Genomic DNA, 22,520 nt, shown 5'->3' on the forward strand with positions numbered 1-22,520 from the left:
GAAGCTTCCCTATGACACCCCATGGAGGTCCCAGCAGCGGGCTGCTCACTTCCCAGGCCCCCCAAAGGGAAACCTGCTACTGACATGTGGCTCTTAGTCATCCCTTCCCTCCAGACGTGAGATCTGCAGTGGAAACCAAGGCTCATGACTGCTGAGGAAACACATGACCATCAGTTCACACATTTGTGTATTTAAAATATGAATGGACAGGCAAGAATCATCAGATATTTGGGGAAATCATTTGCCCAATAGAGACAGTTGAGGATAAATAGAACTAGACTCCAATGCAGATAACAGAACTTATACACTACACACGCAGACTCTTTCTCTCTCTCCAAAGATACAGTGCACTGGTAAAACAACAACAGGTTATTGTGAAAAAAGGACAATCAGGAGGTGAGAAATCCTTGGAAGTTAAAAACATGTAAAAATGTGCTAAAGATTTTGTCTTGGTGGGGGAGGGTAGATTACAAGTTTTGATTAAAATTATAGTTTCCCATCAATGATAAGGATTAAATACTCTGCTTTAAATAACTAAAGAGTCAGCTGGGTGCAGTGGTTCAAGCTTGTAATCCCAGCACTTTGGGAGGCTGAGGCAGGAGGATCACTTTGAGCCCAGGAGTTCAAGACCAGTCTGGGCAACACAGTGAGATCCTGTCTCTTAAAAAAAAAAAAAAAAAAGTATGGTGGTGTGCACCTGTAGTCCTAGCTACTTGGGAGGTTGAGGCTGCAGTGAGCCATAATCGCACCACTGCACTCCAGCCTGGGTAACACAGCAAGACCCTGTCTCAATAAATAAATAAAATAAAAAATTAAAAAAATAAGAAGAATAGTATGTAGAACTTCCAAAGCACAGAAGGATGAAAAAGAAAACATTATGAATATAGCAATAAAGAAAAAGGAGGCAGGTAGAGAAACAAGAAGCATATTAAGTAGAAAATGAAAATGAATGACAGGGATAAGTCCAAATATACCAATATCTATAATAAATACCGTTTAGAGTCTCCTGCTAACAGACTTTCAGATGGGAAATGTACAGAACCAAGCTGTTTGTTATTTTCAAAAGACTTAAAATGACATAGAGTGACTGGAGATAAACCAACTAAATGTTGTCAAAAAGAAAGCAAGAAACACAGTATTAATGTCAGACAAAAATAGAATTCAAGGCCAAAAGCAAGAGAATATTTTATATGGATTAAAGATGCAATCTAGAAGATAATAGTAGCCACAAACCTTTCTCCACTGAACAACACAGCATGGAACTGTGTAACAAGTGTTAGAAATGCAAGCAGAAACTGTTAACCCGTAATCATGGTGAGGAACTTTAGCACATCTTTCTCAGACATTGACAGACCAAGCAGATGAAAAAACAGGTAAGGGTATAGATGATTTGAATACACAATCATTGAGCTAGATAATTTTCATATGTAAGCTCGGTTTTCAACAAACATAAAATACATGTTTAAATTTCTATAGAACACTTAAAAAACCTGACTCAGTATTCAGCCAGAAATAAAATCTTAATAAACCCCTCAAAAGAGAAATACTACAGATCTCTTGGAGCTCTAACCCAAGAGTAATTTATAAAAGAAAATCAAAGCTGAAATTAGAGACCATATAGCGATGAGTAATAATCAGAGCACTCAGCTCAAAATTTACAGGACGCATCAAAGACAGAGTCAAAGTTTAAAATGCAAAATAAGAAAGATTGAAAATGTGCTAAACAATAATAAGGTTCTTTAAAAAGAAAAGAAGAAAGGAATTCAATAAAGAAAAAGTAGGATGATGAAATGGAAAACAAACAAGTCGGTTTGATCATTAAAACCCAAAAGATGTTAAGATCAATAAAAGACCAGTATGAAAAAGAGTAAACAAAACAAACTTAGGAGTAATACAGGGGGTATAACTACAGACATGAATTTGATTTCAAATTATTAGACAGTACATATGCAAATACCAGTACATTTAAAATAATTTTGGAAGAATAAATGTGGAAATAAAAATTTTCTAGACATATATGAACTACTAAAATGATTAAAAAAGAGGCAGAAAACCTGAAAAGATCAGAAACTATAGGAAAAAAAGTTGAAAAGATAGTCAAAGATCCCACTCCTCCACCAGCCAGGTCCCAGGCCCAGATGGTTTTACTACTCACTACATTTTTTTTTTTTTACTTTTAACAACCTTTAAAGTGTAAAGTACATATTAATTCCTGTGCTAGACTGCATAGAACATAGAAAATATATAGAACGTCTCAATTTATTCTACAAAGCTAGCATAACCTAGATACCAAAAGTGGATAGTATGGCACTAAAATAGCAAAGTACAGACCAGAGTTCAACAACTCAAAATGCCTGCAAAAGCCAGGCAAGGCATTTAATAGGAAGAAATTTAATATTTAAAAGGAAATTCGATATTAATTTAATAGAGTGACCATAGGAAGAACAAATGACCCCTCTGAAAGAGGCTATTGGTTTGGTGTGCAGGAGGGGTTCTAAGCACAATCTTATTAATGCATACATAAGCAAAAATCCTAATATAATTTCCTAACTCAAAATCAGTAGTGTCTTTAAAGAGTAACACAACACGATCTAGAAGAATTGATCCTAGGAATGCAAGGATGACTCAACATTAGAAGAATCCATTACTATGATTCAACTAATCAATAGAAAAACCACACAATCATCTTGATAAATTCAGTACCAACATTTGATGACTCAAAACATCAGTTCCTACAGAAACCTATAAAGCAATTCTATTTAACACCGAAATGCAAGAAGTAAGAGAGGGATAAATGGCCATCATTGTTATCACTTCCACATTACACCAGTGGTCTTGGGAAAGGCAGTGACCAGAAAATGAAGTGAGGTACAAATATTGGAAAGAAAGAGAAAACATAGTACTTTTCAAAGTTTGTGATTATTATCCTCCAAAATCCAAGTTCATCCACTTGAAAGTGGTTAGAATTATTAAATTGTTTAGTAAGATGCCTAGATATAGCTGTATCTATATCTGTATCTTCACATCATGGAGATACAGATATGAAAAGAGGAGAGATGGAATAAGTCTAGCGGGGGACCCTGGGCCCCAAAGAATGACAGTGATGACTTTACTGGCTTTTCTTTTTGCCTCATCTGTTCCAGACCTGGAGGTGAAGAAGCCATCGACCTGTAAATGCAACAGGGCACAGACAAAAAGGTTGAATAAAAGTGCCCCCAAACTAAAAATTATCTCAATAGCCAAAGAACTAGGAAAGGGGCATCAGAAATGCTTATATTAGAAAAGAAGAAGAGTCCCAAATAATAATAATCTAAACTCCTACCTCAAGAACCTAGAAAAAGAGCAAAATAAACCCAAAGCAAGCAAAGAAAGGAAATAGTAACAAGCAGAAACCAGTGAAATTGAAAATAGAAAAGTACAGAAAATGAATGAAACAGAAATCTGGTTCTTAGAAAAGAATCAAGAAAATTGAAAAATTTCTAGAGTGATAAAGCAAAAATGAAAGAAAACAGAAATTATCAATATCAAGAAAGCACAGGAGATTTTATGGACTGTATAGACATCAAAAGGATAGTAATTACTATGAACAACTCTACACACATAAATTTGATAACTTAGATAAAATGAACCAATTCTTCAAAAAACACCAAACTCTCCCAACATGAAATAGATAATTGGAATAGCCCTTTAACTATTAGGGAAATTGAATTTGTAATTTATTTTTTATTTTATTTTATTTTTTGAGATGGAGTCTCACTCTGTCACCCAGGCTGGAGTGCAGTGGCACAATCTCCACTTGCTGCAAGCTCTGCCTGCCGGGTTCACGCCATTCTCCCGCCTCAGCCTCCCGAGTAGCTGGGACTACAGGTGCCCGCCACCACGCCTGGCTAATTTTTTTTTTTTTTTTGTATTTTTAGTAGAGATGGGGTTTCACTGTGTTAGCCAGGATGGTCTCGATCTCCTGACCTCGTGATCCGCCCGCCTCGGCCTCCCAAAGTGCTGGGATTACAGGCGTGAGCCACTGCGCCTGGCCTGAATTTGTAATTTAAAATCTCCTGAAATGGAAATCTCCTGGTCCAGATGTTTTCCTAGGAGAATTCCGCCAAAGAAGAATGAACCCCAGTTCAACACATTGCCTTCCAGTAAATAGAAGAGGAAGAAACAGTTCTCAACTTATGAAGACAATATTACTCTCATATCAAAACCAGACAGGGATAGTACACAAAAGAAAACTATAGACCAAAATATGCCTCATAAAAATAGATACAAAACTCCTTAACAAAACATTAGCAAATAAAATTCAGCAGTATTAGAAAGTGAATTACACACCATGGCCAAATGGGGTTTATTCCAGGGAAGCAAGCTGGTTCAATATTCAAAACTCTATCAATAAAACAGGCTAAAGAATAAAATCACATGATCATATCAATTTATGCAGAAAAAGTATTTGACAAAATTCAGTACCTGTTCATGATAAAAACTCTAAGAAAAATATAAATATAGAACTTCTTCAACTTGATAAAAAGCACCTACCAAATGTTCTACAATTAATATACTTCATGGTGTAAAACTGAATGCTTACCCCATAAAATGAGACAAGGCAAGGATGTCTGCTTTCACCTTTCTTATTCAACATAGTACTGGAAGTTCTAGCCAGTGTAATAAAGCAAGAGAAAGAAATAAAAGGCATGAAGAACAAAAGGGAAGAAATAAAGCTGTCCGTATATCTAGAGAACATGAAATTATGCAGAAAGTCTCAAGGAATCTAAAAGCAAAATAAAGAAAACCCAGAAAACTCCTAGAATTCATAAGGAAGTTCAGAGAGGTTACAGAATACAAGATAAACATTGTAAACGTGTAAAAAATCAATTGTATTTCTATATGCTAGCAATGAATACGTAAATGCCAAATTAAAAAATACCATTTATAATCACTAAAAATAAAATACTTATATGTTGTGAAGTAAGATGTATGTATGTATGTATGTATGTATGTATGTATGCATGTCTCTGCCCTCCCAGTTCCTGGCACAGACCTCCTAAAAACCCTTGTAATTTCCTGAGCAATAGGGGTGCTAGGAGGATCTTTTGTTCTAATATTTGGTCTCTGTCCTAGTTCTTAAGACAGAGATCCTAATATCCTTATAGATGGGGTACTAGGGGAATCTTCTGTTCTAAAATTTGTTCTTTGACCCAGGTTCCTAACACAGAGCTTCTAAATCTCTTGGAAGTTCCTGATAACAGATGCATCTTTTATTCTAATAAGGTGACTCTTGGTGGGCTCCTAGATGGGGACTGGTCACCAGAACCATAAACACAACCAAGCCTTAATTATAAGCTTGGAGGTTTTTTTGTTTTGTTTTGTTTTTTGTTTTGTTTTGTTTTGTTTTGTTTAAGACGGAGTCTTGCTTTGTCGCCCAGGGTGGAGTGCAGTGGCACGATCTCGGCTCACTGCAACTTCTGACTCCCAGGTTCAAGCGATCCTCCTGCCTCAGCTCCCCCTAGTAGCTGGAATTACAGGCACGTGCCACCATGCCCGTCTAATTTAAGCTTGGAGCTTTTAGTCACCCCCACCAGTCTCCATAGAGCAGAGAGGTGCTGGAGAGTTAAGAATTCATCATGCCTATGTGATGAAGCATCCATAAAAATCTCTCAACTATGGCATTCAGAGGCGTTCCAGGTTGGCAAACACATCTGTATGCCAGGAGGGTAGGGCACCCCAACTCCATGTAATAGAAGTTCCTGTGCTCAGGACCCTTCCAGACCTCACCCTATGTACCCCTTCACCTGGTTGTCCATCTGTATCCTTTATTAATAAGCCAGTAAGTGTAAGTCAAGTGTTTCCCTGAGTTCTGTGAGCCACTCTAGCAAATTAATAGAGCCAATAAGAGGGTGTGGGAGCCCAGATTTAGAGCTGGTCAATCAGAAGTATAGATGACAACCTACTACCTGTGATTGGCATCTGAAGGTGGGGGAATCTTGCGGGACTGAGCCCTTCAACTGCGGGTTCTGATGTTATCTCCAGGTAGATAGTGTCACAATTGAATTGAATTATAGGACGCCCAGGTGGTGTCCTCTGAAGAACTGCATGCAGTGTGGGGAACTACCTCTACACAGCTGCTGTCAGGAGTATTATGTGGAATGGTGTGGGAGTAGAGGGAAAAAATTGTTTTATTCGTCTTACACATGTAAATCTAACAAAACTTGCACAGAACTTGAATGCTGAAAACCACAAAATGCTAATGAAAGAAATACAAAATCTAAATAAATGGAGAGGCATATTGTGTTCATGGATTTGAAAACTCAACATAGTAAAGATGTCAATTCTGCCCAAAATGATACAGGTTTAATGCAATTCTTTTTTTTTTTTTTTTTTTTTTTTGAGATGGAGTTTCACTCTTGTTGTTCAGGCTGGAGTGCAACGGTGCGATCTTGGCTCACCACAACCTCCGCTTCCCAGGTTCAAATGATTCTCCTGCCTCAGCCTCCTGAGTAGCTGGGATTACAGGCATGCGCCACCACACCGGGCTAATTTTGCATTTTCAGTAGAGACGGGGTTTCTCCATGTTGCTCAGGCTGGTCTCAAACTCCCAACCTCAGGTGATCTACCCACTTCGGCCTCCCAGAGTGCTGGGATTACAGGTGTGAGCCACCGTGCCCGGCCTTAATGCAATTCTTAACAAAATCCCTGTATTCTGTAGATACAGACAAGATTATTTTAAAATGTATATGTAAAAGCAAAAGAACTAGATAGCTCAATTTTGAAAAAGAATCAAGTGAGATGAATCAATCTACCTGATTTCAAGACTTATGATATAGCTATAGTACTCAGGACTGTGTGGTATTGGTTGAGGGAAAGACACAAATTATTTCCGAATTGATTTTTGACAAAGGTGCAAAAGAAATTCATTAGAGGAAGGGTAGCATTTTGACAAATGGCACTGGAGCAACTGAACATTCATAGACCCAAAATGAACCTCAACGTAAATCTCACCTCATATAAAAATTAACTCAAAATGGGTGATGAACTTAAATATAAAACTATAAAACTTAGAAAAAAAGCATGAGAAAATCTTCAGAATGTGGGGGTAGGCCAAGAATCCTTAGGTATGACATGACACTATAAAAGAAAAAAATTGATAATTCGACTTTAACAAAATCAAAACCTTTTGCTCTGTGAAAGACTATTAAGAGGTTGAATAGACAATATATAGACTGGGAGAAAATATTTGGAAATCACATATTCTACAAAGGATTATTACCTAGAATATACAAATAACTCAATATTAAAATAACAAATAATTCAATTAGAAAATGGGCAAAAGACATGAACAGACATTCCACTGCAAAGGATATACAGGTAGCAAATAAGCACATGAAAAAATATTCAACAGAAATGTCCATTAGGGAAGTGCAAATTGAGACCACAATGAGATATCACTACACACTTCTTAGTATAGATAACAAAAAAACAGTGACAGCACAAAATGCTGGAGAGCACAGGGAGAAACCACCTCTCTCATATATTGCCTGTGGGAGTGTAAAATGGTACAGCCACTCTGGAAAACAGTTTGGCAATTTCTTCAGAAACTAAACATACACTTGCTACGTGATCCAGCAATTGTACTCTGGGCATTTGTTCCTGAAAAAGTATGATTTATGTTCACATGAAAACTTGTATATAATCGTTCATAGCAGCTTTACTTGAAATAGTCCTTAACCGGAAACAACCAAAATATCCCTCAATAGGAAAATGATTAAACAATCTGTGATACATCCATACTATGGAACACTACTTCACAAAGACAGAACAAAGTATCGATATACACAACAACCTGAATGGCTCTCAAGGGCGTTATGGTGAGTATGAACATGTTGTTGAACATGTTATTCACTCATTTATACCTCCATCATTCCAAAAGAAGGCCTTCTACCTTGATGAGTTTTTAAAAGTATGATACATGTTTATCCTTAAAAAGGTAAATATAAGGGACTACCCCATGTCTTCATTCTACTATCCTGAACAGTGGTAAGTCTTGTGGCATAAACACACAACAGTGAGTGAGTTACAACAGTGACCAGGCCTTGGCGCACCACTGTGCTTCCCAGCTGTAGCACTTCTCTGCTTTCCAAGGTGTCTCTGACAAAAAACATTGAATGTTAACCTCAGGGTGGAGAAAATATGTTACATATAAAACATACCACAATTAAACAATTTCAGTGAACTTTAAAATAACTTGAAAAATTCAAACAGAGTATATTAAGTAAATACCTACCTATTTGAGAATCCCTCGCGCTTCCCAACTCCCCTGGCCTTTCTGCTATGATGTATGGTGCAAGGCATTTTTAAAGCATTGTCATGAATGTTGGGGTGTTTCAACCAATTAATTACCCTCTACAAGTCATAATGTAAATTGCCATTAGGGAAACAGCACTGAAAAGTTATTGGTTATATTATTAATTTCCCTTTTAACCTCTGTTCTTCTGCTAAATCATGTCTTTATGGTGCCTATTTTAGGGCAGACTTGTACCCATCCATGTACAAAAAGGCCACAGCAGACAGTGCAACCTTAATTAACATTTTAAGATTTACATCTATCACATAGTGTGTTACGCTTTTTAAGGTGCCTTCACCTATATCTCTTTGGAACCACATAATAGCCCTGTGAGGCAGGCAGAATAGAAACAGTCTTAATAAATGAAATAGTATTATACCTAACATTTCACGTTTAGATAGTGGATGAGTCAGAAGCTGAAGCAGAGATTTCTGCCTCCCATTATACCATACTTATGTGTTCTAGAAAGCATACTGCTGGGGACACAAACACATTATTTATTACAGTCTTATAAAAAAAAAAAAAGGAGTGGCTGATTGCCATGACAGCTGTTTCATTTTGTTCTTCCTGCTTCACATAGTACTTCAACTTTATACCTGCTGTCCTTAAATGTAATTTTTTTTAAAAATCAGTAGAATTTTTTAAAAGACCTACTGTAATCACTGGTGGAAGAATTCTAGAATAAAGGAATTTTCTGGCCCCAAAGTCAATGGCATCCTTAATTTTAAAAGAATCACAATAATCTTTTACAGCCAAAACACATCCTTGCTTTTAGAAAAAAAATCTGGTTAAATACAACAAAACAACTACAAGGGAATCGTGAAGTCTTCGTTACCATTGCTTAAAAGACAGTAGATTTACTAAGTCAGACAAAGAGTATAAGCTCATATACTGCTTAAAGCTTTAAACTGCCTTCTTGGTGAGAAACATGACTATTAAAGCTTGTGCCTGACTGACTGTAGGGGGAAAATGAAGCTGCAAAGTAAATGTGTCAAAAACAAAGTAAAAAGCAATCGGAAAAGTATGGAAAACAGTGACCTGTAGAGCCTGCTAAATACAAGGGGACTAGGATGCAGGCAGGTATCATTCTGAATCGATCTCTTCCCAATACTGCCTTGGGAGGTCTGTTGAGATCAGTGGTTCTCGAACGTGGCTGCACAATGGATTCATGTGGGCTGTTCGACCAAGTATTGATGCCTGCATCCCTTGCCCCAGAGATTTGATTTATTTAGTCTAGGGTGAGTCTGGAAGAGGGTTTCTAAAAGGCCCTCCCTCCCCCAGGTAATTCTAATGTGCAGCACGGTGTGAGCCCCCTTAGCCCTAGGCACTATAGGTTGGGAGGCATTCTCCACACACCCGCTCCACCCTGTGCCTGGCCCTGTAATTATTGCAAACCTGGGGATGAAAGAGCGTTGAGAATGTGGGAGCCAGAGGGCCTGCCTTCCCAGGAGGGGTGGGTGCCCACCTTTACAGGTGAAACCTGTTGTGAAGCATCTCAGGAAGCCCTGCGCACTCACAGCTCCCCAGATCCGGGGGGCTCCTGTACCTCTGTGTTAGAAAGTGATCCTGAAGCAAAGTAGAAAACCGGCAGTGTCCTCTGTGTCTCCCAAGGAGCCAGTAGCAAGGCAGAAATGTGCTAAAGATGGGATCCTAATAATTTCTTTTAAATTTTTAGAAGCCCCTTTTATTTTTCAAGAAAAAAAAAACAAAAGTTGGCAAGAGTTAACAATTCATCACTACCCAATCTGGATTTAGGAATCAGCCTTGCAGTTCATTGGTCAAGAATTACATTTTCCCACATTGATCTCATAACTAACATCATGGCTTAGAAATTTTTGAGTTAGGATTAAGGCAAGAAACTGTCCCTTTTTTTTTTTTTTTTGAGACGGAGTCTCACTGTGTCGCCCAGGCTGGAGTGCAGTGGCGCGATCTCAGCTCACTGCAAGCTCCGCCTCCTGGGTTCATGCCATTCTCCTGCCTCAGCCTCCCGAGTAGCTGGGACTACAGGCGCCTAACACTATGCCCGGCTAATTTTTTTTTGTGTGTGTGTATTTTTAGCAGAGATGGAGTTTCAACGTGTTAGCCAGGATGATCTCGATCTCCTGACCTCGTGATCTGCCCATCTCGGCCTCCCAAAGTGCTGGGATTGCAGGCAAGAGCCACCGCGCCCGGCCGAAACTGTCCCTTTCTTCCACTACCACTACGAGTGAATTCTGATACTTTGGGTCAAAGAAGCAAAAAACTGCATACCTCACAGATTACATGAGGTCCTGTTGGCTGAACAGAGCAGGAAAGAAGGCAAAGACACGTGGAGGACAGCAGTAACCCATTGCGGCTGTCCGCAAGAAGCTGTTGGAAAAAGCTGTCTCTGGAGAGGAATAAACTTCAAACTTTTTGGGCCTAGCCCAAGGGGAGAGGAAAATGGAGGCCAGAAACTGACCCAAACAAGAGCTCTTACAGAATTATCTATGATCAGCATCATCTGACTTCATCATCTAGCAGGGAGAAAAAAGGCTTGGATTAGGACCTTCACATAAAAAGGCTAAAATCACCAAGGCTTTCATCTTTCTCATGACTTCTTCCCTCCCCTCTTCTCTGGCAGTTATTAAGAAACACGCCTGTTAATCCCAGCACTTTGGGAGGCTGAAGCAGGAGGATTGCTTGAGATGAGGAGTTTGAGACCAGTCTGGGCCACATACAGAGACCCCATCTCTACAAAAAAAAAGTATTAGCTGACCATAGTGGTGTACACCTGTAGTCCTAACTACTCAGGAAGCTGAAGTGGGAGAATCACCTCAGCCCAGGAGTTTGAGGCTGCAGTGAGCTATGATGGCACCACTGCACTCCAGGCTGGGCAACAGAGCAAGACCCTGTCTCTGAAGGAAAAAAGAAACAGACAATTAGAGAAACAGCAGCAGCCCATGATCCTGGCTGTTCCCATTCCAGCTGGTGAGTTGGGAGATGCCCACATGTTCCAATCGGCCTTAGACCCACCATCCCTCTCCAACTTGCTTTGCATCTGGAAGGTGACTTGTGTACTTCACCACCTTTGATTCTTCCTCTCTCCATTACGTATTGCTGTAGTAGTTCTTCCCCAATGCATTATTCATTGAGCATTAATCCCCTTAAAATTAGTCTTTGCAGGGAAACTTTGCTTTTTAAAAATCAGTATGCATTTAATAAAGGCAGTTGGTCCCAGGTTTGCTGATGGGCAAGTGGCTTTATAAACGCAAAACCAAGGCTTCCCTGTCTCTCTCCGCTTGCACTGTCGGCCTTCTTCTCTGCCACTTGGTGAAATCCATTTTCTGCCTGCCTTGGCTAATAGACTCTCTTCAAAAAATGGAAGTTAATCCTTGAGCAACACAATGTTAAACCGCCCAAGGAAGAATTAAATATTTCAGAAGAGAAGGTGGTAAAAAATGGCAACTGCTATTTTAGAATCTTTGAAAATTTAAGTAGAAGAGCAAAAAATAGAAAGTGGCTTGTACTTGGTACAACGGATCTAAGTTCACTTTTATAATGTGCAGGATTCTTAATAATGTGCAGGAAGATAATGAAAGCAGCAGCATGCTTGCACACAAAGCATTGGTCCTGCCAGCCCCCAGTACAAAGGGGGGACCTGGCTGCTCTAGTTAGAGAGACCATGTGCTCGAGTTTCCGAGGGCCCAGAGACTGAATCCCTGTTGAAAATGTGATTTGAAGAATGAAAATTGACCTATTTTCCTTTTCCTCACAGTAACGTAACGAAAAGCAAAACTTTTCCTCTTGGGAGGAGCATGCTCTGGAGTCTGATGCCTTGGGTTGGGGTCCTGGCTGCCACAGTTACCAGCCCTGTGGCTTTGAACCCTGTCTCAGCTTTGGCCCCTCTGTCTCAGCTGACTTGCGTGAAAAGCAGAAACATGATGGAAGAGCCTGCTTGGTCGGGTGGGCATGAGGGTTAATTGGGAGGCCGTGTGTCTTGGTGAGTGGCGAACAATCAATACATGCTAGATTACGATGACACAATAGTGACACAGACTTAACCTGGATACATCTTTTATCGCAGAAGTACAAAGAGAAAGCACTCTTTCTTCTGTGGACTGAGGAAAACCGGTAATTGTCAAAATGCTGCAATCATTTTTCTATCCTGTGCTTTTACAATCCAATTTATTGCTCTGCTCCTCACAGCTGCTTTCCAGAGCCCACAGACCATGGTTAAAACATATTACCTGGAATCAGAATAGCAGGTTTGAGAATTATGTATTTATGGCTTGCCTTAAAGAGGCACAAGTGATGTGCCTTCAACTGTTTCAATTTGCTATGCCTTGTCTCCCTTTGCCTCAGGGTGCCCAGAAAAGACAGGAGCTCCCTGGCGTGACACTCCCTGGTGGGGCTCTGCACACATGCATGCATGTGGCTGGCCGGTGAGCTGCTGGCTGGCCAGAGGCAGAAGGTTCTCAGCACTCACTTGCCCCTGTGGTGTGGCTGTTCCACCCTGGAGGCCCATGCCACCAAGTAGGGGCCTGTGTAGAAGGTTCTGGAGGCATCTCCATCTTCTATACCATGTAGGTGTAGGTTCAGAGGCTGATCTGGCCTGAAGACACCTGAATTCATTCATGGTGAAGGGGCAGCTCCCAGTGCTTTTCAAGCCTTGTGGTTTTGCAGATTAGTCTTGGTTCTCCATGAGAAGGGTTAATTACAATGAGGCAGAAATCTTGGGTAAAGAACGTGGCCACTTGAGAGGGCCTGCCGGAGCTTCACCCCTCACTTTACCACTTTTTAGCTGTGTGGCCTTGAGCGAGTCCTGTAGCCTCTCCAGGCCCCAGTTTCTTCACCTATGACATGGAGATGATAAAGTCTATACCCCTGAGGGATGGGGGTTAGAATTAAATGAGAATGTCTCCAAAGCTCTGGGTGGAGGAAGACTCTAGATGTAGGCTAAAAGTAGAGGATCTAGACCTGGTTCTTCCCAAGCACACATGGCAACACCGCTTCAGGCCCTCAGACGCCGACACTCACTCTTCAAAATCCTAAGGAGGGGGCTTCCCTGCCTCCACCTGCCGTGCCTCACTTCCTCAAAGATTTGCCTGACTCCTACTGCCTCATTCCAATCTCATCTCAAATGCCACCCTCCAAGAGGCCTCTCCAGTTCCCTGCTGGCCAGCAATCAGCAATCTCTCTTTCCTTCCTCAGCCTTCCATGGCACGTTATAAAGCCACCATGCTGTGCTTTAGGGACATATGTTGTCACTGCCAGTGTCCTTAAGGCCCTAGACACAGGGCTTGTGCTTTATATATCAATCTGGCCTTTCCACTTCACCCTGTCTGTGGCTTGCTCTTAGAAGGTGCACAACAGACTTTGGTTGAACTGTAAATTTGCTCGACCCAATGAAATACCCCAGCTTTCAGAGACACCCCAGGCAGGGTCTGGCAGTTTTATGTATGAGGTGCCTAACTCAATCAGACAGAAATGAATGCACCAGATCCAGACCCTCCTGAGACAAGCGACTGCTGCCGAGGCTCCCGGGAACAGTGCTGCGGCTGGGCACCAGCTGAGCGCCTAAACAGATTCCTCAGGGTCCCTGAAAGGTGCACAGGGACCTGAGGCAGGAATGGGACTTTTCGGTAAAAAGGTGTGCCTTAACAAAAGCCCTGGATACAGATGTTTGTGAAACACTCAGAGGAAGGTACTAAATAACTAGTTCCACATTGGGACCATGTTAAACTAAGGTGTTTTAATTAAGGAGCGGTTCAAATCTGGGTCACCTGAACTTCCAAACCCCCATAGGACTGAGGCTTTCAACGAGTATATCTGGCTAGGGTGCAAACAGCTCAAGCAGGCTCTAGCGCTGGAGAGCAGAGTTAGCAGTTTGGGTTCTGGAGCTGGGCAGGCCTAATGCCACTAGACCCAACTGACTACCCTGAGTCAGATGTATGGATCCATGCATATCCCAGTCTTTTTCTCTGTGAAATGGGGAAGGGACTGTACCCCCATCTCACAGAGGCATCTGACATGGCAATGAGCTACGGCACATAGAGGGCTTGGTATAGCCTCCAGCACACAGTAACTGTTCACTGGTGCTTGCTCTTATTAGGACACTGCAGCATGCTTCCCCCCGGGCTCTCTAAAGTGAAGGGGTGATTCCACTTGGAGTAAATTAAGTCTCCACAATCTAGCATGAGCCAGAGATTACAGGTGAACTTGTTTTTCTTGGTGGGTTTGAGAGGGTATGAAGAATACAATCAGGAAAGAGAGAAGAAAATGATGGCTGAACCCAGGTATTTCTAGACCACGTGGGCTAACAAATGCTTCAATCTGCTTTTTAAAAAAGAAGTTTAAGAACAGGCAGTGGAAGGGGGTGGGGGTGAGCTGGGGCTGGAGGGAGGCAGTTAGGTTTATCCACTTCATAGACCTTAGTGTGCAATATAAACTACCTCATGACAATAACTACACCTCTAGCTCTCAACTTGTCACCCCAAGATTAGAACTAAATAATAATAATAATTATAATAGGTAGTCAGTGAAAGGCAGGTCCCAGTTTCTGACCCTTGGGTGTTGAGAAACCAGATGCTTGCTGGTTGTCCTCCCATCGCCTTTTACTTAGGGAGGGCCCAGAGTGAGGAGGGTCTGAGAAATCCCTATCCTCAAACGTGCTGTAATCTTCAAATCCAGTAAAACCGTAACAGGCCTCTTCAGTTAATGAGTGCAATGGACGCTAGGGACCTGCCTTTTAAAAAATTTACTGGCAACAGACAGAAGGACGGGGACACCAGCCTTGCACTTAGCGGTGTTAAGGAGGCATTTACAGGAGTTCATGAAATGTCTGCCTCCGTCTATGAACTCAAATCACTCCAAGAAGTTGAAGGAAACCACTTCTAGTGTGTGAGGGGCAGGGACAGAGGGGTGGTGGTAAGAAACCATGTAGTGTGAACTAGAGCACTATTTCAAGAGGAAGGAAATCAGCAAAGAACAAGGCCAAGCTATTTATGATGCCACTGCTCTTTTCAGGTAATTTACAATGTGCATGAAAGGTTTTGCCTCCAGCAGCACCTGCTTTTAAGTGGCACCCAGTGTGTACCAGCAGAGAACATCTCCTGGAGAAGCAGGGCTTTATTTATTCAGAAGGGCAGCAGAGGGCGATGCGGCAGGATAGAAGCAAGCTCGTTGCTACGCGGTGTGTTTTTTTCGTGTAGATGTTTACCATCTGGTTCTTATACCTGCAACCATCTAGGCTGTTTGTTTTATCCTAATCATTAGAAAAAGTCTCCTAGGACCTCACTACTCACAGTGGCTCCAGAGGCCCACAGCTCTTCACTGGAGAGCTGGTTAGAAATGCAGATCTTGGGCTCCCCAGACCTGCTGAATTGGCACAGACACTGAACAAGATCCCCACGAGTGCACACGAAAGCTTGAGGGGCCCTGCTCCAGGGCAAACCTTGCTAACATGCAGATTCTGAAGAATGGATTCCTACCAGGCCACTTGTTTAAGGAAATTATTCTCATGCACCAGTTGGGGCAGACTTTCAGAGAAAATAAACTAAGGGGAGGGAGAGTTTGCAAATTCTCATTCCTGTTGATTTCAAAAAAGCAAATCATAGGACAGAAAGGCTCATCAGTTCCTGGGAGCTCACTGTGTACTCTTCATCATTATAACTTAGTCTTCATGGGTATCTCAAGTATATTTCTCCTATTCTCTTCAATTATGAGTTTTCTTTTTCTTTTTTTTTTTTTTCTGCTGGAAGGAGGACTGACCAGTGACATATCCTGTGACTCAAACCCACCCCTTTCCCATCTCAGCTGCTCTCCAGCCACCCCCCACTCCCCTCCCCCCACCTCCCATCACAGGCACCACAGCTGTGCTCCTAGCCTCCAACCATCACCTGCTGGGCTGCCCAGGACTCACCGCTTTCTGCTTCCACCATCTCCATTAACCTGCCGCTGTGTCTGGGCCACATCATCCCTGTCTCCCTCACCCTGCAGCTTGGTTGTGGTGTCTTCTGCTTGCCCCTCCCCAATCCGCTCTCCTCCCTTTGTCACCGGGCCCTGAGCTCCAGGAGGCTGACACGCGGTAGGGAGGGACTTCATCAATGGCCCTCTTAACTGCTGGCAAGAGGGGAGCGGGGTCAGGACACTGGGACCCTAGGCTCACTCTGCAGGGCCCCTCTCTACACAGACCTCTCTCAGGTTCTGGTTATAGCTCCCTCCTCTGGTCCCTGCAGGCTGGCTGCCATGCTTACACCCCTGTACATGATCCCTTTATTAAACTCTCCTCAAATTACCCAGGTGAGTGTGCCATCTGTCTCCTCCTGGGCCCCTGACCACGGACACACAACTCTGCTACCCTACACACCTCACACTCTTGAAGGCCCCAATGGGCTTCTAAAAGATACATCCAATGGCCATTTCTTTCCCCTTCATCCTCTTCCTGTTGGATCTGATGGACAGTTCCCCTTGCATGCCTCCCAACACATCATGTCAGAATGCCTGAAATAAGTCGCTCCCCTGACCACCTTCCAGGGCCATCACCCCTTACCCCCTCCTTCACCCTGACACCAATTTCTGCCTGCCATCAGCTCACCCCCCACTCCTTGTCAGACAGCCGCAGAATTGTGCAGCTGGGGTCAAGTCCTTAGACCCCCTGGTCCAACCCAATGCAGGCACTGAAACCTGATGAGCAGCCTGCAGCTCACCTGGCTGGTTTACAATGTGGGGCACATCTGCCCCTCCATGCCCTCCCCGTCCACACCCCATCTCTAGATTCTCTCACGATATTCTCTTATCAGCCTCCTTGATGGCTTCTCCACTGCAGTCTCTCATTCTAGTCATGCTACCTACTGTGGCCAATAAATCGTCTTAAAAACACTATTTGAACATATCATCCACCAGCTCAAAACTGCTTGGCTTCCCAGTTTGCACAAGCCCCTGGCCCTGGCATGCAGTGGAGATGTCCCTTTCCAGCCGTAGGGCAGCCTGCAGCCTCCTCACACCTGTAGGAATGAATCTTCCTCTGCAGCTCCAGTGAGTCACTGGAGCCCACCCAAGCCTCTCTGATCTGTTCCAATCTTAGGCATCCTTCTGGAGTCCAAATCTGGCTTGGAAAACCCTAGGGGGCTCTCCCTGAGGCTTCCTACAGTCCTGTATTTTCTGTCCCATTTATCATTAAACAATTAATCATGCCCTACTTTTGGCTGCCTTGAACAGCTACAAAAGACACCCATTTAACCAGCCCTTGTCTGACCCCCCCAGCTGGACTGAAGGTCTCTGGAGACACAATTCCTTATTTCATGTATCTCTTTATCTCTCAGCATCTAGCAGAATGAGATACAAACAGAAAGCATACAGAGTATGACCTCTGTTTTCCAACAGGGACATAAATGAATAAAAGATGGCAAAGCCCCTCCTGGAGTCTCTCAATGCCCTGTGCACCAGAGAAGGTGCAGTGAGAGGCAACCCCACCTCTGTTGGCCTCCAAACCACCCAAAATGAGGTTTCCAATTTCTGGTTTCAGTTTTCTATATAAATCTGGCCTCATGACAGCTGATTAAATACATTGCAAATTCTACTTAAATGTAGATTATGATTTATAGATGTTTTTCTCCAAAGATGCTGAAGTGTTTCTATATCCTGACCCTCCTGGGAGATGTTCATGTGAGACCAGCGACATCACTTCTGTGCTCAGGTGCAAGCCACCCTGTGAACATCTTACCTGGAAGGTTGTAGTCACTTCCCAACTGGCTGCCTCTCCTTACCCTCCCCCAGTCTAATCCACTCTCCCCATTGCAGCACAAGGGATTTTTTAAAAAGAAAAGTTGATCATGACATTCTCTACCACTCCAACCTTTCATCCCTCCCATGAGGATGGTTCACCCTTCCCCAGCTCTCCCTCAGTCCCCCTCTACCTGGCAGCCTCAGTAACCTGTCCTTCAGGTTTCTGCCTAAATGTCACTTATCTGTCCACATGCCCATCTGCCTGTAGTACATTAACGAAGGGGCGGAGGTTTTGATCTAATCCCTCTGCCTCTGGTGCAGAGCATCATTCCTATGCAGAGTGGGTCCTCAAGGCACCAGCTTCACTTTCCTCATGACAAAAACTAGCGATGGAATTCAGAGCCAGGTGAGTCATTCAAAGGGGCCTATTCTCTGACACACCAGGAAGTGTCATTCTTGACTCAAATTAATCTGAGCTATAATACCCAGAAACACGTGCTCTGTCCCTGCTGTGGAGTCCTCAGCTGGCGAGGAGGTGACGAAGCCAGGTGAGGAGTCCTAGCACCTACAGGGACAGCAGACACCTCTACACAGGCTCTTCATGGCCTCTCCAGGGAACCACTGGGTAGCTCTGGAGAAGTTACTCAGATGATGGGCCTTCGTTTCCCTTTTTCTCTTTACTTTTATTGTGGTAAGTGTTTTTTATATATATATATACATACACACACATACGTACATACACACACATACACATACACACATATATACACACATATACATATTACATAAGAATTACTACTGTAACAATTTCTGCATGTACAGTTCGTGGCACTGAGTGCATTCACATTGTTGTGTAGCCACCACCATCCAACTCCATAACATTTTCATCTTCCCAAACTGTACCCCGTAAACAATAGCTTCCCACTCCCCTCCCCACAGCTGTTAGTAACCACTGTTCTACTTTCTGCCTCTGGATTTGACTACTCTAGGTGCCTCATATGAGTGGAATTATATATTTGTTCTTTAGCGACTGGCCTATTTCATTTAACATAAGGTCTTCAAGGTTCATCTATGTAGCATGTGTCAGAATTTCCTTCCTCATGAATAATATTCCATTGTACAAATAGGCCGCATTTTGTTGATCCATTCATCTGTCTGTGGACACTTGGGCTGCTTCCCACTTTTGGTTTTCCCTCTTGTACAATGGATTAAATCTTAATCTGCTTTAAAGACAAAAGCAAACACCCCTTCCCCCAGCCAACTGTAGCAGGGGCTGCCCAGCCCATGTCCTCTTGGCACCTGCTGGATCCACCAAGGGCTTTGTGCACACTTGGACTCTTGGCCTGAGGCTGCCTTGGCCTCAGGGGGGCAGGCTGGAAGTGCCTATACATTAACAGTCCAGGAGTAGCCTAGACCCAGTGACCACGGGAACTGGTGCGTGAATGCCCCACCCAGCTCCCTCACCCCTCGGGGGCTGCAGTGACCTACTCTCCAGTGAATTCTGCTGTCCTGGCCTCCTTCCTTCCCTGTCTCACTTCCCCGCTCCCCTAACCAGTGCTGCCTAGGCTTACCTCCCAGACACGCAACTTATACTGCTGGGGGAATCCAAACTAAGACACTAATCAGCCATCCAAATATCTTATCCCTCTCTTCGCACCCTCCTCTCCACCCAAGGTACTGAGAGCAGCACCAAGCTCATGAACGCACTGAGGCGGAGATGGATGGGACACACGATATGGACTCTCTGGTTTGAGAATCTCGTTGTTCACCCAAAGTGGCAACAATTCCCTGCCCCACCCAACGGCAAGCTGCAGGGCAGCCATCTCAGCAGGGGGATCTTGACCCAAATCAGTCGAGAAGTTCTCCTGCAAATGAGCGAGGAGGACCCTTTCTCAGGGCTCCCACCTCGTGATGGCAGCTGTGGGTTCCTGCTGAGACAAACCAAGTTGCCCTTCTGGCTCATGGCTGGCTTCACTTCCCAAATGTACCAAGTGGTGTCTCCATGTGCTGGATGAAGCCACAACCATTCCAAGGCTGTCACCTCTGGCAGAGACCTGACGGGCGGTCAGATCCAAAAGGAATCCCACTCCTGCAGGGACGCTCACCCTACCCTCCTTCTGAGGACTCTGTTGTCCCCTTTGTGCCAGTGCAAGGGCACATCACTGTCTTACCTGTGTTTAGGCAGCCAAGGGGAGAAGCAAACCAAGGGGAGGTATTGGTCCAGGCCAAACACCGAGTTGGCCAGGCCCAGCTGGTACCTGTGACCACAGGGACAAGATCTGCTCATAGGATGAGTGCAGAGGCCCGAGTTTAACTCTGTGTCATCAGAGCCCAGCCTTCTCCCGCCTGCCTTGCTTTCTCCCTTCTGCAAGGCCCATTCTGTCACACTAACCCTTTCCTGAAAACTGCAGAAGATGCAATGACGTAGCCACAGCTCTAGTAATAACATAACAGCAAGAGAGAGACAGTGGGACTTTTAAAAGAACAGGTGTCCTTAACATCCATCTGCATCCACTATTTTTTTTTTTTTTTTTGAGACGGAGTCTCACTCTGTTGCCCAGGCTGGAGTGCAGTGGCGCGATCTCGGCTCACTGCAAGCTCCGCCTCCTGGGTTCACGCCATTCTCCTGCCTCAGCCTCTCCGAATAGCTGGGACTACAGGCGCCCGCCACCACGCCCGGCTAATTTTTTGTATTTTTAGTAGAAGTAGATTTCATGTAGCTAAAAGGTCACGGATCATGTTATCCCCCATCTTGATTCTGGTGTTTGGAGGATGACTGCTTTTCACTGGTTCAGCTGAGAATCTTAGCTGGGACCTGCCGTGGTTATAGGGCTTGTGGACAGTTTTGTTTTAAGAAACAATCATTGATTACAAAATGGAGCTTACTAAATTCCACAGAGCCAACCTGTGCCTCTACTTCTCCATCAGCTCATGATTTGTTCCAACCTGCCCACCAAGGCCAAAGCCTGATGTATTACGCTGGAGTCTATAGCAAAACAAAAACAAACAAACAAAAAATGATGATGGGGAGGGACCTGCCTTCTGGGAGCCTCCAGTCTATTAACAGGCAGACTAGCAAGAACCCAACAACCACAGCACTAACAGTGTGTCAGCTGCTGTCCAAATGCCTCACATCTACTAACTTCCTTAATACTATCAGCAGCCCTTGAGGAAGGTACTGTTACTCACATCACAGAATGAGGAAACAACTCACCTCACTGGCTTCAATCACTCAAAGACACTTGGCTATCCAGTGCAAGCCAGGCTCTTACATTCTTAACCCCTATGCTATACAAACTGCCCAGAAGCCCAACTTGGGGGGCGATCTGTGCATTTCACATGGTCACTGAACTCTGAGTCCATTCTCTCCCTTTCTGAGCCTCAGGACAGAGCTATCTGTCACAGGGAAGCCACAAGGAAAAGCGAACGTCTGCTCACCTTTTTGAACATGCCATGCTCTGCTGATCCCTGTTCAGAGCAGTTTTGCATGAATAATGGCTAAAGTCAAGGTTTTGATGGAGAGAAACAAACCCTGGACATCTTACGAAATGTTAATCTGGGTGTCAGAGGGCTCTGAGTTTTGACAGAGGTTTTCCCTGCCACAGAGGGCAAGCCCCTGCCATCTTGCTTCCATGAGTCACTGAAATAGCCTTAGCCCCATCTCCTTTTATAAGTTATACATGTTAAAGTGCAAGGTTGCAATAGAACATAGCACATGTGTAGAGAAATATCCATTCACATATGCATGCACACACATGCCTTCTATTTGGATTGTTTTTTTATTTTTATTTTTTAATATGGAATGCTTCACGAATTTGTGTTTCATCCTTGTGACGGGGCCATGCTAGTCTTTTCTGTATCATTTATTTGGATTGTTTTAACACAAAGAACCTGCACATTCTTCATCTTATGGAAGAAAAGACATGGACATTCCAGCCAGGCACTGTGCTGGGTACTTGGACGGACACAGATGGCTAGTCAGGGCTGACTCGGACTTGAGGTTCTCAGAGTCTAATAATGAGAAAGACAGACCACTGGAGAATTCACATTGACTTTAAGACACTATGAGAGGAGTGCTCATTACATTAAAAAAAGGAGCTGCTGCTGGCCCTGCCAGGAGTGGAATGAGGGTAACTGGGAGTCAGGGAAGGCTCCCCAGAAGAGAAGACTGCTACTTGGGTCTTGAACACTAAGTAGAAATAATTTCCAGTTTGAAAACAAAAACATATGCCGGAAAAACAGGCTGATGGGGAAGGGGCATTTCACAGCCAGAATGGATGAGACAGGGGCTCAGAGCATGAGCTTTGGAGCCAGGACGCCTAGATTTGGACCCTCACCCCTACTTACTGGGCCTGGGACCTTGAGCAATTACTTCACCTGTCTCCTTACCTGCAGAAAAATGACTGCAGACTATCTCATTTAATTCTCCTTACAAAGAGCTTGGCCCACCCAGGACCTGTTCAATAAACTGCTTACTGCAATGGTTCACAGACAGAGT

The 22,520-nt window shown here is 43.6% G+C and overlaps 1 long non-coding RNA gene and 1 pseudogene across 3 annotated transcripts in view; both read right to left on the minus strand.

Annotated features, from left to right (window-relative positions):
• LOC116473585 (uncharacterized) overlaps positions 1 to 22,520 on the minus strand; it is a 114,579-nt gene that overhangs the window by 21,427 nt on the left and 70,632 nt on the right. The gene's annotated exons all lie outside the window — the stretch shown is intronic.
• LOC116473964 (U6 spliceosomal RNA) lies at positions 21,814 to 21,913 on the minus strand (annotated as a pseudogene).

The sequence above is a fragment of the Hylobates moloch genome, unplaced genomic scaffold, assembly GCF_009828535.3.
Source record: "Hylobates moloch isolate HMO894 unplaced genomic scaffold, HMol_V3 SCAFFOLD_8, whole genome shotgun sequence".
Classification (NCBI taxonomy): Eukaryota; Metazoa; Chordata; class Mammalia; order Primates; family Hylobatidae; genus Hylobates; species Hylobates moloch.